The sequence below is a fragment of the Hippocampus zosterae genome, chromosome 9 (genome assembly GCF_025434085.1).
Source record: "Hippocampus zosterae strain Florida chromosome 9, ASM2543408v3, whole genome shotgun sequence".
Classification (NCBI taxonomy): Eukaryota; Metazoa; Chordata; class Actinopteri; order Syngnathiformes; family Syngnathidae; genus Hippocampus; species Hippocampus zosterae.
The window spans coordinates 21,944,124-21,960,164 of record NC_067459.1 but is presented as its reverse complement, the minus strand read 5'-3'; positions in this window follow the sequence as shown (position 1 = coordinate 21,960,164).

Genomic DNA, 16,041 nt, shown 5'->3' with positions numbered 1-16,041 from the left:
GAACAGGGAGAAAACTGACGTCACCTTCCAGACAGCTTCCATCTGAATACAATACAATACAATACATGCTGATTTATATAGCGCTTTCACAACAGCGGCAGCTGTAACAAAGCGCTTTAGAAAACAGTTAACATAAAGTAAAATAATAAACACAACACATAACATAAAACACGGACAGTCGTGCGGTCCTAACCACTTTTCCGTCACACGCTTTGTTGTTTGAAGCGGTTTGAGATGAAAGAGGAGAGATTCAAAGTGTCCTTTAACCAGTGGATCAGAGACGTCATGCTCAAAATGTGCACACGTCGGCTACAAGCTAAGTTTCAAAGTCAACAAGAAGCTGTAGCATCCATTGACGAAAAAAGAGATTGGTTCACTTCTCCTGTCCCATGGAAATCCATTTCAATTCCAAGCGGCGACTCACGGTTCCAAATACGCATCGGCGCTCTTCGCCAACGCTCCTCTCTCCTCATCTTCAGCGGCCATCCATCCAGCCGCACCAACGCCGACTGTCCAACAGCGCTGACATAGCCACTGAACAAATCGGGGTTGTGAAAAATGCTGCCCATTACTGGCGCAAAAAACACAAGCGCCCCAGGTCTGTCCAGCACCGACAGTCAATGGCGCCGACATTCCTCCCAATCAAAATCTGTGCTGGTACAGGCGTGCTGCCGAGAAGGCGCAACCACCAAGATACTGATACACAGATACTGCTCCTTTGACGAATGTCGTGGCCAAAAAGCGCTGAAAACAGTTCATATCAGCTCCACACAATGAAACAACAAACAACATGTGACAAAAGACAAAAACAGCAAAAAAGAACAAAAAAGCAAGGCTTTTGAAGAGCACTTGCCGAAGGCTGCCTACTCGGGCGCCATCTTGGAAAAAAAAAGAAAGAAAAAAAGAGAAAAAAAAGAAGAAAAAAAAATCCCAAACATCATTAAACCACCGCCAATGAAAAGCCATTCGGAATCACCAGATGAGTTCCAGAGATTGTTGTCGGAGGGGGGGGGGGACATACGACAGCACACGCTGCAGGTATCAAGCCAAATGCTAATGCTCTCTCTTCATTATTGCCATTGACCGCTTTCATTGTGGGACCTGATGAATCTGCCAGTTGAGTCCATTCGGCAGCGTGGTTTCCTGTCATGATGTGTGACAAGTAGATGACTTCAGCGTGCCCCCCGGGCAGCTGCGCGGGGATGCGGTATCGCTTCCTCATCACACAAAATAAAGGGCGACTTTGACGGTATCATCTCTGAATCACACACCCCCACCCCCCTTCACACACACACACACGAGAAACATGCAGTCACTGTCTCATTGGAGGAGACTTCCATTTCCTCAGTAATTGAGTTTTGGTCTTGCCTCTCACAGGAAGCGCAGCTGAAGTAAGCGCACCCCCAACCGCCTCCCCGCTTGCATTTGAAGACGAGCTCGTGTCTAGTTCTCCGTTTCCACTTCCACCGTAATTACTTACGACAAAACTTATACATATGAAACACGTGTTGATTTCATTTACATTTTTTAAACTCATCTTAAACCACATTTTGATTTGTGGCCTTTTGAATCAGCATAACATGTATTTGTACTTCATGTGTAGGAGCTATTTAAAAAAAAAAAAAAGCTATTTTCAGCCGTTTTCGAAAAGTGCACAACAAATAAAGTCGAGCAGAGTTTCCTTACGTCTGCTGGGATAGGCTACAGCTCACCATGACCCCATCAGTGAAAAAGCATGTTGAAAATGGATCGATAGATTGATTTTGTCCATTGAATTTAACCCTGCCTGCCTATTCAGTCAAACTATTTCAGTTTGACATTTCAAACATACATCCGTCCAGTGTCGTCCAGTGTTTAAGAATCATTGGATTTAAGGTAAGTGACGTGAAAGTGTTTCACTGTTCTGTTCTGTTTCACTCAACAAACAGAATGGACGGTTAAGGCATCTTGCTTACTTGTCTTTCATAACACTGGAAGCTGACGTATGGAACTCAGTCTCGTAACATCGGGGGAAACCATACGTCACTTCCGGTCCCCTCACCCAAAGCTGTCCCACTGCAACAACTCAATCTAAGAATATACTGTATTGTTACAGAAAATAGATCAAGTAAGGAAGGAAGGCAAAAAGAAAGAAAGACAACTTCCCTCCCATGCTTTCAAAGATGCTGAAGGTTGTGCGCTGCTGCTCTCTGCTGGTAGAAATGAGAGTTGCATTTAACCAAAGTTTCATCTCGTGTTTTTTTTTTTTTTGTGATTCTCGGTCGCCCTCTGCAGACCATTTGGGTTTCTCTAAATTAAAACCCAAACAAGGCATCCAGGTTCTTAAAAAAAACACGCACACACACAGGTCGGAGCGTCACTTCTACTGTGCTTGTTTATGATCACCAATCGATCCCACGACGATGACAGCAACCAATTAAAGCGACCTGGTGTATAATTCGGCATAATTATTTTTTTTCAATGCTTTTCCTCAAAGAGGGAAAGAGATGACCCACCGATTAAAAAAAAAAAAAATCACACCAGTCTTTTGAATTTCACGTTCTTTTCAGACTCCCCTTGACTTTGAGCTCCCCTTGCCACTGGGGTATTGCATTATTTCCCCGGAAAATTGTCTCTTGAATATAATTAAGGTCCCATTTTTTCTCCAGCGTCAGCAGGGTGATATTGCGCGGGGTCAATAGACCACTGATTTAACAGCAGGAAGATGAATCGAGGAAGCGACTCCTATTCATACTCTTGAGCAAGGGGCTTGTTCTTACAAGCGTAATTGCCCCTGCAGCAAAGATATAGCTGCCCCCCTTACCCCTAACCCCCAAAATATAAAACACATCATCGATCAACAAGACTTATAGGTTAGGTGTGACTTCATGAACTCCAGCAGCATCCTATTTGTCCGTAGCAATAAGATTAAATACAGAAATAAATAAATAACTCGCAAATATATATTTTTTCCCCAGTGCGGTTGCAGGACTTGGCACAGTGGAGTGGCTCGGTAATTTTTGAGTAATTCAACCTGTTTTTATTAATGTTCTGGCAGGCAGGTTCCACCAGGGAATTACAATAGTGACGAAAACACATGCTATTCGAGGCTGAATATATTCACTTTTTTTTTTTATGAAAAAAAAAGACTGCTTTGATGTTGTGGGAGTCTGAATTCAAACATGCAATGCATGTGAATATACTTGCCTTTGTGCCACCTGCTGGTTTGTATGAATTCGATTTTTGCCCTGTCTGTCCACCGCATCTTCAGACTAACGCGGCCTCCTGCCATGTGTCAACGCCAGTCTGATCGTACACCCCACACACCATCTGCCATCAACCTTCTGAATGGGCTTCCGGATCGCTCCGGTGGGGAGCAAAACATGGCGCGCTTGCCTCGAGACGTAATGAGCATGGCACATGTAACATAGTGAGTATGGCACAAAAAAAAATGTGCCATCCATGAAATACTGCATTATTTTTCAGTTGTTATGGCACTCCTCCACATCGTGAGGAGCCAGATGAGGTGGCTTGGGCATCTGATTCGGATGCCTCCTGAGCGCCTCCCCGGTGAGGTATTCCGGTCATGTCCCAACGGGAGGAGACCCCGAGGAAGACCCAGGACACGCTGGAGAGACTATGTCACCCAGCTTGCCTGGGAACGACTCGGGATCCCCCGGGGAGAGCTGGAAGAAGTAGCTAGGGAGAGGGAAGTCTGGGCTTCCCGGCTAAAGCTGTTGCCCCGCGACCCGGCCCCGGATAAGCGGTAGATGATGGATGGATGGATGGATGTTAAGGCACATCCAACAAGAGTCCCTCCGCTCCCTACGGTACCCATGCCGAGCGCTCGGTGACGTTTCTCGAAAGAACTAATGAACCGCGAGAACAGCACTGTAACCGAATGAGGGTTGAGGTCGACATAGCAATTTGCTGTTGCTTCGGAGGTAGTCTCAGATTCCCATCAAAGGCAGCTCGCTTGTGAACACAAATACAAACGCGACGCTTGTTATTGCTCCCATTTCTCATGACCCCAACTCCAAGATCTACCAAAGGCGTTTTTTTCTCGCAAATACTCTTCACAGGTCAGTCTAAAACTGTGCAAGTGATCAGCCATCGACCTCACTCACAGGGGTGGCATATCAAGACTCTGTTTTGACAGCATGATGATCGCACAGATGTGCCTTTGGCAGCCACGCTTGTGTGGCTCTGTCACAACTCAAGACGGTGAACATAGCAGCCTGTGGTAGCTATCTCAAAGTAAAAATGACACTTTGACCTCAAAAAGTACTCGCACCAAACTATTTCATTTACCATTTACGTAGCCCCCCGGTTGTCACACATTTCACGAGAGAGATTATATTTCAGTCGGTCGGCGTCCCAGTAGCTTGTAACATATCGACAGCAGAAATTGTGACGCCATCTGACCTTTCCACTGGAGAATCTTAATGCGTCGCTTTGCATAAAGTCCAGGGAATCGTAACGGGCACTCGCTTCAAGGCGAGCGATATGGTTAAGGTGGCTTCATTTGTAGTCCGGACTTAGAAGGATGAATATCTCCTGAAGGGAGTGTCAGACTCTTCAGAAGTTTCAGGGAACACCAAGAGTTGTGCTTGTCACTTTTTTTTTTTATGGACAGAATTTCTAGGCGCAGCCGAAGCGTTGAGGGGGTCCGTTTTGGGGGCCTCAGTATTGCATCCCTGCTTTTTGCAGATGATGTGGTGCTGTTGGCTCCTTCAAACAGGGCTCTCCAACTCTCACTGGAGCGTTTCGCAGCAGAGTGTGAAGCGGTTGGGATGAAGATCAGCACCTCCAAATCTGAAACCATAGTCCTCAGTCGAAAAAGGGTGGAGTGCCCCCTCCGGGTCGAGGAGGAGATCTTGCCCCAAGTGGAAGAGTTCAAGTATCTTGGGGTCTTGTTCACGAGTGGGGGCAGAAGGGAGCGGGAGATCGACAGGTGGATTGGTGCAGCGTCTGCTGTGATGCGGACGTTGTATCGGTCTGTCGTGGTGAAGAAGGAGCTGAGCCAAAGGGCGAAGCGCTCAATTTACCGGTCGATCTACGTTCCAACCCTCATCTATGGTCACGAGCTATGGGTCGTGACCGAAAGAACGAGATCCCGGTTACAAGCGGCCAAAATGAGTTTTCTCAGCAGGGTGTCCGGGCTCTCCCTTAGAGATAAGGTGAGAAGCTCGGTCATCCGGGAGGGGCTCAGAGTCGAGCCGCTTCTCCTCCACATCGAGAGGAGCCAGATGAGGTGGCTTGGGCATCTGATTCGGATGCCGCCTGAGCGCCTCCCCGGTGAGGTGTTCCGGTCATGCCCCACCGGGAGGAGACCCCGAGGAAGACCCAGGACACGCTGGAAAGACTATGTCACCCAGCTTGCCTGGGAACGACTCGGGATCCCCGGGGAGAGCTGGACGAAGTAGCTAGGGAGAGGGAAGTCTGGGCTTCCCTGCTAAAGCTGTTGCCCCCGCGACCCGGCCCCGGATAAGCGGTAGATGATGGATGGATGGATGGATGGATAATCACGATAGAGGTGAGCAAAGTTGTGCAAATATTGACCAAGTCAAAAAGGTAGCTTGAAAGTCATTTGAAAAGACGTCATAGGGATTGGCGGTTCCTGGTCATTGTCATGGTAACAAAAGCTGGACTCAATATTGGCATGAGACAGAACTAGCAATGCAAAAAACAAAAATGTAACATTTTTGTCCGATAATGGATGGGTGTCAACTTTTGAGCGGATGCCTGGAAAACGGTCCAGTATTCTTAAGTCCACCTACATCGACGCCTCATTCAACCCGATGAACCGTTTTGAGCGATTTATCGCTGTTATAATGTTTATTCAGGCAAACATTTTGTAAGTCTCAGATCGTGGCGCCTAACATGTCAGTCCGACAAAGGATTTTTTCTTTTCCTTTCACCGAGGAAAGTCTCCGCTTAAGGTACCGGGGAACCTTTGCGGTATTTTCTGCCAGTTGTAGTCACCAAAAGTTGAGCCAGCCAGAGTTTGATGAAAACTTCTTTTGATGTCATACCAACATGTCTCCCTGAAATAGCAAGCGTACACTGATGCTGCTGCAAATATTTAATGAGAGTGCGGTGGGTGAATATTGGCCACCCTCCTTTAGCCTCACTAATAAGGCCAGCAGAGGTCTCAGTTATGACACAAGCAAGCCCAAGTCTCAAGAGCTGCAATCTTGTGTGCAGAAAGCAGCACTGCCTGACTGGAGATGCACCAGGGAAGGATGTTGACAATCCCCAACCTCATTAGAGGGCTAGTCAGAGGCGTCTTGTTGCAGTGCAATCTTGTGGAATGTGCCTACACGCAGGAAGGGCTCTGAAGCCCGCCGGTGCATTGTTACCATGTCAGGCTGGGGGGTGAAGCCAAAGTCTGCTCGTAGCGCTGCACTGTTTTGACATTAATTGTCCTCCCACAGCAAACACGCTGAGGCTCAGTGCCAGCAATTGAGGATTTGTTTTATGCCATTTTTTAAGGGGGGGGGGGGTGGATTTTAATATGGAAATGAAAATCTCTTTTAGTATGTATCTGTTTATAGACTCAGGCGGCCCGGTAATCCAGTGGTTAGCACATCGGCTTCACAGTGCAGAGGTACCGGGTTCGATTCCAGCTCCGGCCTCCCTGTGTGGAGTTTGCATGTTCTCCCCGGGTCTGCGTGGGTTTTCTCCGGGTGCTCCGGTTTCCTCCCACATTCCAAAAACATGCGTGGCAGGCTGATTGTACACTCTAAATTGTCCCTAGGTGTGAGTGTGAGTGTGAATGGTTGGTTGTTTCTGTGTGTCCTGCGATTGGCTGGCAACTGATTCAGGGTGTCCCCCGCCTACTGCCCGAAGACAGCTGGGATAGGCTCCAGCACCCCCGCAACCCTAGTGAGGATCAAGTGGCTTGGAAGATGAATGAATGAATGTCTAGAGTAAACTGTGAAACACCTACAGCAACCTTTTTTAGTCTGACAAGACCAGGCTCCGCCCACCCTAATTCAAAGAGCTGACATTGTAACGGTCACTTAGTAGTGATGGGAAAAATTCAGCTTCCTGATGCACGGGTGATATTTTCGACTCAAGAAGCAGGAGGGAAAAAACAAAAAGATGATCTGACACAATTTGACTGGAAATGCACATTTCAGTCCATGCCTTGTCTAATACAATTGAACAAGACGTGTTTCAAAGCCTCACAAGGAGAACAGCTTTTTACTCCCTCTATATGATTTACTGATCCACGAAATCCAAGCAGAGCAGAAAGAGTGGGGGAAAAAATGAGTCTCCAGGACACTTGATAGCCCACATCAATGTTGGAACCAGGTTTGTCTGACAGGCAGAATAAAAAGCCCTGCCAGGAGCCGAGAGTCAGACAGTGCATCACTGCACTGCAGTGAACAAAGAGACTCGGGGATGAGACTTACTGCAACTGTACATAGCACACTCAGACAAGGATCAGGCTCTGGAGCAAGGTCAGTGTCGCATGATGCACTTGGACTAGTTCGCATTGAGGTGAAGAGCATTTTCAACAATACGACTACGGTATGTCTTATTTCTACAGCTCATGGCACTTCAACTCTTCATCATGTTCAATTCGATAACAGGACAAAACCGAGGCAGGCCATGGTGATTCACATGAATGGTGCAAACCAGGTGTCAAGCCCTGGGGGGGGGCACCCGAGAACTCCGACGCGACTGGTGAGCTCTCACATTGGCAGCTGCAAACACGCAATTAAAATGACATTCATCTCTCAGCTCACTTGCCTTTGACAACACGCATGCTCCACAGTACTCCGAGTCTCAGTGAGGGGAAGTTTGTGAAATCCCTTCTTCCCTTGGAGAGAGTCGAGGCAATAATAGTCACCTTTCAGCACTTTTCGTTCATTGAGCAGCTAGATTGAGCCGGCATGGTACTACAGTAGCGTCTCCTATGAAACGAATACAAGTATTTTCATCTTATCAAGGTCAAATGACCTCACGTAAGTTGAGCGCTAGCCGAACTAACCATAAACACTTGATTTTCCTTTACAGCTAGCGCAATAAGTCGCTGCACAAACCATTCCTCATTAAAGGCAGGCAGTTGCGGTGGGATAGTTCATGGGGGTTAGCAGAGTCCAATAGCTAACAGAATGTATGAGTATGGCAAGGTTACCACATGTTCATGCATATTTTCACGCCTGGCAATACAGACATATCCGCTTGTCCTGTAATTGCGTGACGGTATGATCAGAATTTGCTTCATGTAGCACATTTATTGTACATTAGACAATAAATGGGACTTAAATGTTTTATAGGGTCTGTTAGAGGTCTCCGTTTCCCACCTCACATAGTTGTTTCTGCTTTCTGGATGGAAGCCTACACTTGAGCAATAACTTACAGTTTAATTTAGACAGACAGCTAGCTAGCTATAGCTAGCTAGCTCGATAGATTGTGATATGTCTGTCTCTGCAGAAAAGGCTCAAAACAATGGGTTCTGACCAAAAAATGAAGAAATATTTCTGGAGAGCGAAAATGATGAAGAGTTGGCATTCGGAATGGAATAAAGCAGGCTTAGCTTGCCTCTTCGGAGTTTGACTGATACCATGCCAAAGAGGTATCGACCAGGCAACTTCAAATGAGGCCTGAAGTGAGAGGAGTAGAGGAGGCCGGTGCAACAGGCTTGGCTTGGGTCTCAGCCAGTTCTGCGAAGAGGTTGTTCCAGGACCCCAGATGGAAGAATCCAGAGTGAGAGCTGTGTTCCCAAAGCTCAGTCCATCACATGGGAGGAATCAACCAGCTGGGCGGCTTTGAACCATTGTGAATCGTCAGCCCTCTGTCACTGCACCGCCGAAAATCAAAACGTGGTCTTCCAGATGGAGAGGCAGACTATGCGCAGTATGTCGCTGGTGCAGTCGCCGTCACAGACTCATCCCTGTCACCAGTGTGAAGCAGCATGTGCAAATACGCAATCATAGTTAGTACAGTGGCTCTTTCAAGGCTGTTGCAATCTCATTATTGCCAGTTTAAAAGCTGCTCGGATGGCAGGCGTTTGCCGACAGAATTTCCTGAAATATCACACCGCAGTCACACCGAGATCATGTTGACCTCTTGACGAGAGCACTTTTGAGAAGCGCAATAATGAATGCCCAGAAGCGAATCCTCTGCTTTGCACTCGAACGGAGTGTGCAGCCCTAATATTATGCTGAGACCTGCATCTGCCTCTTGCGGTATTTGTCACCGCCGCGTCAAGGGCGCCATGCGCCGTCGTGACATGCTGTGTATCTGTGTGTCTGCATGTGTGAACGGTTTGGTGGCCCAGATTTAACGAGGCACGCCTGGCCCTCATGTATAATCGAAGAGAAGATTATGCGTTAATTTAATGGCCCGCCTGTCCCAGGTGATGTCAAACACCTGGAGAGGTCTTTCTTTACCTGCCGCATAAAATGTATATAATATCACATTCAGCTTCGAGGAGTAAAAACGAGTCTATATTGAAAAAAAAAAACAGTAGAGACTCAAGAAGTAATTAAATTATCCATCCATCCATTTTCCGAACCGCTTAATCCTTACTAGGGTTGCGGGGGGTGCTGGAGCCTATCCCAGCCGTCTTCGGGCAGTAGGCGGGGGACACCCTGAATCAGTTGCCAGCCAATCGCAGGGCACACAGAGACGAACAAACATCCACGCTCACATTCACACCTAGGGACAATATAAAGCATCCAATCAGCCTGCCACGCATGTTTTTTGGAATGTGGGAGGAAACCGGAGCACCCGGAGAAAACCCACGCAGGCCCGGGGAGAACATGCAAACTCCACACAGGGAGGCCGGAGCTGGAATCGAACCCGGTACCTCCGCACTGTGAAGCCGACGTGCTAACCACTGGGCTACCGGGCCGCTAAGTAAATTATGAGTGTACAATTTTCATACAGGGTTCTGCGCAGTATCCTTGCTGTTCCCAGCACTGCATACATGATTCGATCCATTCACGAACAACATCCTGGCTAAAAAGATGAGCTTTTGCCCAAAGTGATAGAAAGGTTGGAGCTTTTCGGAAGAAAGGATGTGCTGGCCTCAATGGGCTTTTCTAAAGTGCTTCTCCAAATGTTGAGGACGAGTTTTCATTTGTCTGTTTGAGAGCTCATTTCACACTTGTGTCCGCCATTCAAGAGTGTAAGAATGTTCCGGCTCCATTAGCAGAACAACTGGCAGGTGCGGGGGTCAAAAGCTCCCAGGCTGCGTGGGACACACACACACACTCACCGGCGTGGAACACTCATGAGAGAGACACACTCAAACAAAAGCAACCACTGAGAAAGCTGGTCACCTCTCGATGCTTAAAAAAAAAGCATTCAGGGTTACATTTTCAAAAAAACAAAACAAAGATTTCTAATCAAAAAATCGGAATGGTGACGAGCATGTCGGTGTGGTTAGAAATACATTCTTCACCGTACCGGACATTAGCGGAGCCATTACAGGAATAATAACCAATGACAATGCCAAATAAATTGGAGAGACGCAATCAGAGAGGAGGAGAAATGAATGATGCATTCTCAATTAATCCTCTATTTTAAATAATGATTTGGCAAAAATAAATAATGAGGGCTGGGAATTGACGCTCTCTCTCGCAATTAGTTGTTTCATTTCTAAATATAATTTGGCTTAGTAGAAATGTCATGGCTGTGATTCCACAGTGTCTGTCTCCAAAGGTCATTGGAAAGGTTCTGCCACATCTTTTTCTTCTCCTCTTTTCCTCCCCCAGCCTGAAGTTCATCAGCAAGAAATCAACATTGATGTCGTGCCGACGCCCTCCCTGAATTGGGCTGCCGGGTTTTTCATCCGGATGTTTGATGAGGCTCAATTCGAAATCAATACAAAATGTGTCCAATGACATAAATGTCCCGAACTGCTGGGGTTTTTTTTGTCTTTTTTTGTTGTTGTTTTTTTTTAGCATTCCTCAGCTTTCATTGTCCCTGTCCCAGCTTTTTTGGGGAGGGAATGTATTTCAGGCTTTTTGCCTTTATTGTGTATTCCACTGAAGACGCATGTTCGGGCACATTTGCGATGCAGAAAAAAAATACTTATAATATTCATTCATTCATTCATTCATTCATTCATTCATTCATTCATCTTCTTAACAGCTTGATCCTCACTAGGCTCGCGGGGGGTGCTGGAGCCTATCCCAGCTGTCTCCGGGCAGTTGGCGGGGGACACCCTGAATCGGTTGCCAGCCAATCGCAGGGCACACAGAAACAAACAACCATTCACACTCACACTCACACCTAGGGACAATTCAGAGTGTTCAGTCAGCCTGCCATGCACATCTTTGGAATGTAGGAGGAAACCGGAGTACCCGGAGAAAACCCACGCAGGCCTGGGGAGAACATGCAAACTCCACACAGGGAGGTCGGAGCTGGAATCGAACCCGGTACCTCTGCACTGTGAAGCCGACGTGCTAAGCACTGGACTACCGGGCCGCCCCCAGAACTTAATTATTATTATTATTATTCATTCATTCATTCATCTTCCGTACCGCTTGATCCTCACTAGGGTCGCGGGGGGTGCTGGAGCCTATCCCAGCTATCTCCGGGCAGTAGGCGGGGGACACCCTGAATCGGTTGCCAGCCAATCGCAGGGCACACATAGACGAACAACCATCCACGCTCACACTCACACCTAGGGACAATTTAGAGTGTTCAATCAGCCTGCCATGCATATTTTTGGAATGTGGGAGGAAACCGGAGCACCCGGAGAAAACCCACGCAGGCCCGGGGAAAACATGCAAACTCCACACAGGGAGGCCGGAGCTGGAATCGAACCCGGTACCTCTGCACTGTGAAGCCGACGTACTAACCACTGGTCTACCGGGCCGCCCACTCATAATATTCAGTAGATTAATTTCCATTTGACCGTCTAAGTTTTTCCGACGTTCCTGTCGAAAAGGTTTATGATTTAATGCCGCGTCGTCTAAAATGGCAGAAACGTGATGTACTGCAAGTCATAGAAAGGTGTAGCAATAACATCACCGACACTGATTTGTTCGACTGTAACACTTGATCAGAAGCGTGTGGGCTGGGGAAAGGTTCACTTGGAATTTTGCGGGGGTGGGACTTCTTCAAATCGGCCAGCAAAGACGAGTTTTGTAGTGCGCCTGCGATTCATTCCTGGGAGGCATTTCAGTGGAGCGAGGCGTGTCTCATTCAAATGATCCAATAAATCGTGACTATGTGAACCAGTATTTAACCATCATGAACATGTCACACGCGTCAGGGAAATAGATTTGGCCGGAGGGGAAAAATACCACAAGTGTTGAATTTTTCACGAGTTGTGTGAGACCTGCACGATGCATATTGTATGCGCTGCGCCTGAAAATAAAAGTGGTATCCGAACAACTTTTGTCAGATGATTGATACAGCTTGTCGAGCGACGAGATGTGTAAAGTGCGGGGAGGGAGCAAATGCACAGCAAATGCAGAGGTAGTACGCTTACAAAAGATCACGCCACGCGTCAACGTCGGAAGCTTCCTTTTACATCAGCCTTCACGGCGTCAATTTCGCACGTCAGTGCAAATGCTTGGTGGAATTGCAGACGTGTCCTCAAAAATGGGTTTGAAATAGGTCAAACGGGTGCACGGTCCTGCCGATTTAATCCAGGCCACTCTACCTTGCGGCGGCAGTATAATGGTCAGATTCCTGATAAACGGCGCAAGCGTGTCAGAGGCCGATCTCGCCTTCATGCTTGTCTCTGTGAAAATCAAGCTCACTGAACCCTACTGGAAAATGAATCGCAGCCCTAAATGCATTTTTGTTCAACAAATAGTGCTCGGGTTTTCAAATCGGAAACACAGTCAAAGGAACAATCAACGTGATGTGTGGACGCATCCGTGTCTTTATCAGAATGAAGTTGGACCTCAAAGACGACGGTGGACAGTGAATTCAGAGACTTGCCTGTAGACACATTTGACGTGTTTGAAGATAATCAGGGCGGCCCGGTTGTCCAGTGGTTAGCACGTCGGCTTCACAGTGCAGAGGTACCGGGTTCGATTCCAGCTCCGGCTTCCCTGTGTGGAGTTTGCATGTTCTCCCCGGGCCTGCGTGGGTTTTCTCCGGGTGCTCCGGTTTCCTCCCACATTCCAAAAACATGCGTGGCAGGCTGATTGAACACTCTAAATTGTCCCTAAGTGTGAGTGTGTGTGCGAATGGTTGTTCGTTTCTGTGTGCGCTGCGATTGGCTGGCAACCGATTCAGGGTGTCCCCCGCCTACTACCCGGAGACAGCTGGGATAGGCTCCAGCACCCCCCGCGACCCTAGTGAGGATCATGCGGCTCGGAAGATGAATGAATGAATGAATGAAGATAATCAAACGGAGTAGTACAGAATGATGGAGACGTGGCATTACACTGATTTCTCCTTCCTTGGTTTTATTTGGGATATGGCCTAAAATGGCCGCCTGTGATGGGCTTGGGCTTCCGGCATAAATAGGGGAGCGCTCTGTAAAACCTTGAGTGACTTTGTTCACACGGGTGGTGTACTGTTGCAAGTTACTTCCGCTTGCAACACCAAAGCAAAAGAATTACAGTTGGCAACACTGGCATACGAGGCGATTAAATACATCACGTCGACCGACACGGTGTAACAAAAAATTTGTGTCAAGTTTTCAAGGGTAAGTCAATGCCAAATTTTCTTCCCAGTAAGTTCTATGTGGCCCTACTAGTCCAAAGACGGCATTCTGATTAATATTTAGTTGGTGGAATGTGAGTTAAGTTGCAAAATCCATGCCCATCTCAGGGGGGCGGCCATTTTGTGACATGCTGTCGATAGAAAATGACATCACAGTTGCTCAGGGCTGAGGCAACAACCAATCAGGTCTTATGTCCATGAAACAAAGTTTATACATCACTGCAAGCACTTGTGTGTACTCTACTTTTTTTTTAAAGACTAAATATTGCAAGGATTTATTTATTTTTTTATTCTAATCATGATCGACTCGGATTTCCGGTGACTGAACCATCGGATGGGGAATTGGAATGCTGAAATATTTATGAGACGGTTGCATATTCATCGAGGGGTTCTTTGTATGTGCTCATGTGGTCGTTCACAACATGTTCGGAAATTAAATATTAATGCATTTAAGTAAAAAGGACAGTTCGGGGCGAGTGCGCATGTGTGTGTGTGTGTGTGTTCCTGTGCACACACACGGGGGAGGAGTGAATGGTGAGCTCTCGGGGCTGACTGGTGTGGAATCTCAAGTTTGTTGAGCCTGTCAGATAGGAGATATGAGAATCACCTTCGTATCCTCTCATTCACAGATATTGCAATCTGTCACACACCCCTCTGCATATTTCTTGCAATGATGCAAGCGCAGTTCATATTTATGTATTCCTTGACATCCGGGAAGCCCTTGTTTGACAACGGATGATTTAGTTGCGGTCCTTTGGGTTTTCACCAAACGTCCATTGCACCCGTACCACAACCTTGCTCGCGGCACAGGCTTTGGATGAGCCCGTTCGACGGAACGATCCAGAATCATAATACTATGAAATCTCACCAGGCTTTGTGATAACCAAACACTTGTGACGTGTGAACATACTGGCAATGTCAAACTTGCATGGAATGGCAATTAGTCCAATGTTTATATCCCCCCCGACGTGGGACAGTGGTGCGGTACACTCTGAACTGGATGCCAGCCAATTGCAGACAATTAAATGATCTATCCATCCATCCATTTTCTGATGCACTTTATCCTCACAAGGGTGCTGGAGCCTATCACAACTGTCTTTGTGCAGTAGGCAGGGGACACCCTGAACCGGTTGCCAGCCAGTCGCAGGGCACACAAAGACAGACAACAACTATCCACGCTCATACTCACACCTCGGGAAGATAATTCCAGTCATTTTCTTTTGGAAGCATATATACATCAAAAATAAAGGGGGCTCGGTCCACCACCTTGGGTGCCGCATTGCATCGGGCAGCCAGCTCTTGATAAGATTCTGACGATGACCAGCAACGTTCTTGTTGACAGAGTGATTTAGGCAGGAGAAAGTCAATGCTTTCTGGGAAGGACAATTTCAGAATAAAATACAACACTGCGTAAAGGTTAATGGAACCTCCGCGACAAATTTCGTCCGCCTCGCTTCTGGAAAAAATGGAACGCCGCTAACATTGTGTGATCTCCTTGATAGCAGGGATTCATTTGCTTTCTTGCAATTACATTTTTTTTTCTTCTTCTCCTTCTTTTAACTTCTTCCACTTCCACCTGCTGTCAAGTCATTTGTCAGGTCGTACCCACTCTCAGCAAAAAGAGCTCGTCTTATTTTTACTTTGGACCACAAAAACTAAGTGGCCCAGTGCAACAGAAAATAAATAAAATGCTAGTCTTGCCTGTAGATGTTGTTCTAGTCCCGAACTTGAGAGAACTGGCAGTAACAACAATGAGAGCAGGACAGTATGCTGCCAAGCCTGAAGCAGAAAAAAAAAACCTTCTCTCAGTCAAAGCGATATCTCGCAGGGGAGCACAGCTCAGCTTGAGGTGAATTTCCTCTTTCTGATCACTCTGCACCTGCCTTTTCTTCCGCTCGCTTTTCTCCTTGTGCAGATTTTAAAAAACAAGTTCATCTCTCGGTATGGAAAGAGTAAGACTCTGCAAGGTTGTATGCATTAGAATTGCCGTTTTGGAAAGTAGGTCAAGTGGCATTTATTCAAATTCCTCCCAAATATCGAGCAAAAGCCCGGAAGCTAAATGCTTTTATTCATTGACAAATACGTTCACTCTGTACATTTGCAGCATTCTATTTGTTCCAGGTTCACCGTGTCAATCTTGAATACGAGCGATCTGATGCACTAGCCGCTGTACCTTTCAGAGGAGGGGAGGCAAAGCTGTTCTCATTCTCTGCTCAACTTTTTGTTCGGCATGATCTTTAATTTTCTTTTTTTTTTTAAATTAATATATTCTTGTTTTGCTTGATTTATTATTCTTTTAATACATATTGATTTAATTGCTCTTACAATAACGCAGCTCAACTTCTTGAAATGATGTTGCGCTTTCACAACATCCGCAGCTGGAACAAAGCAAAACGTTAACAATAATAC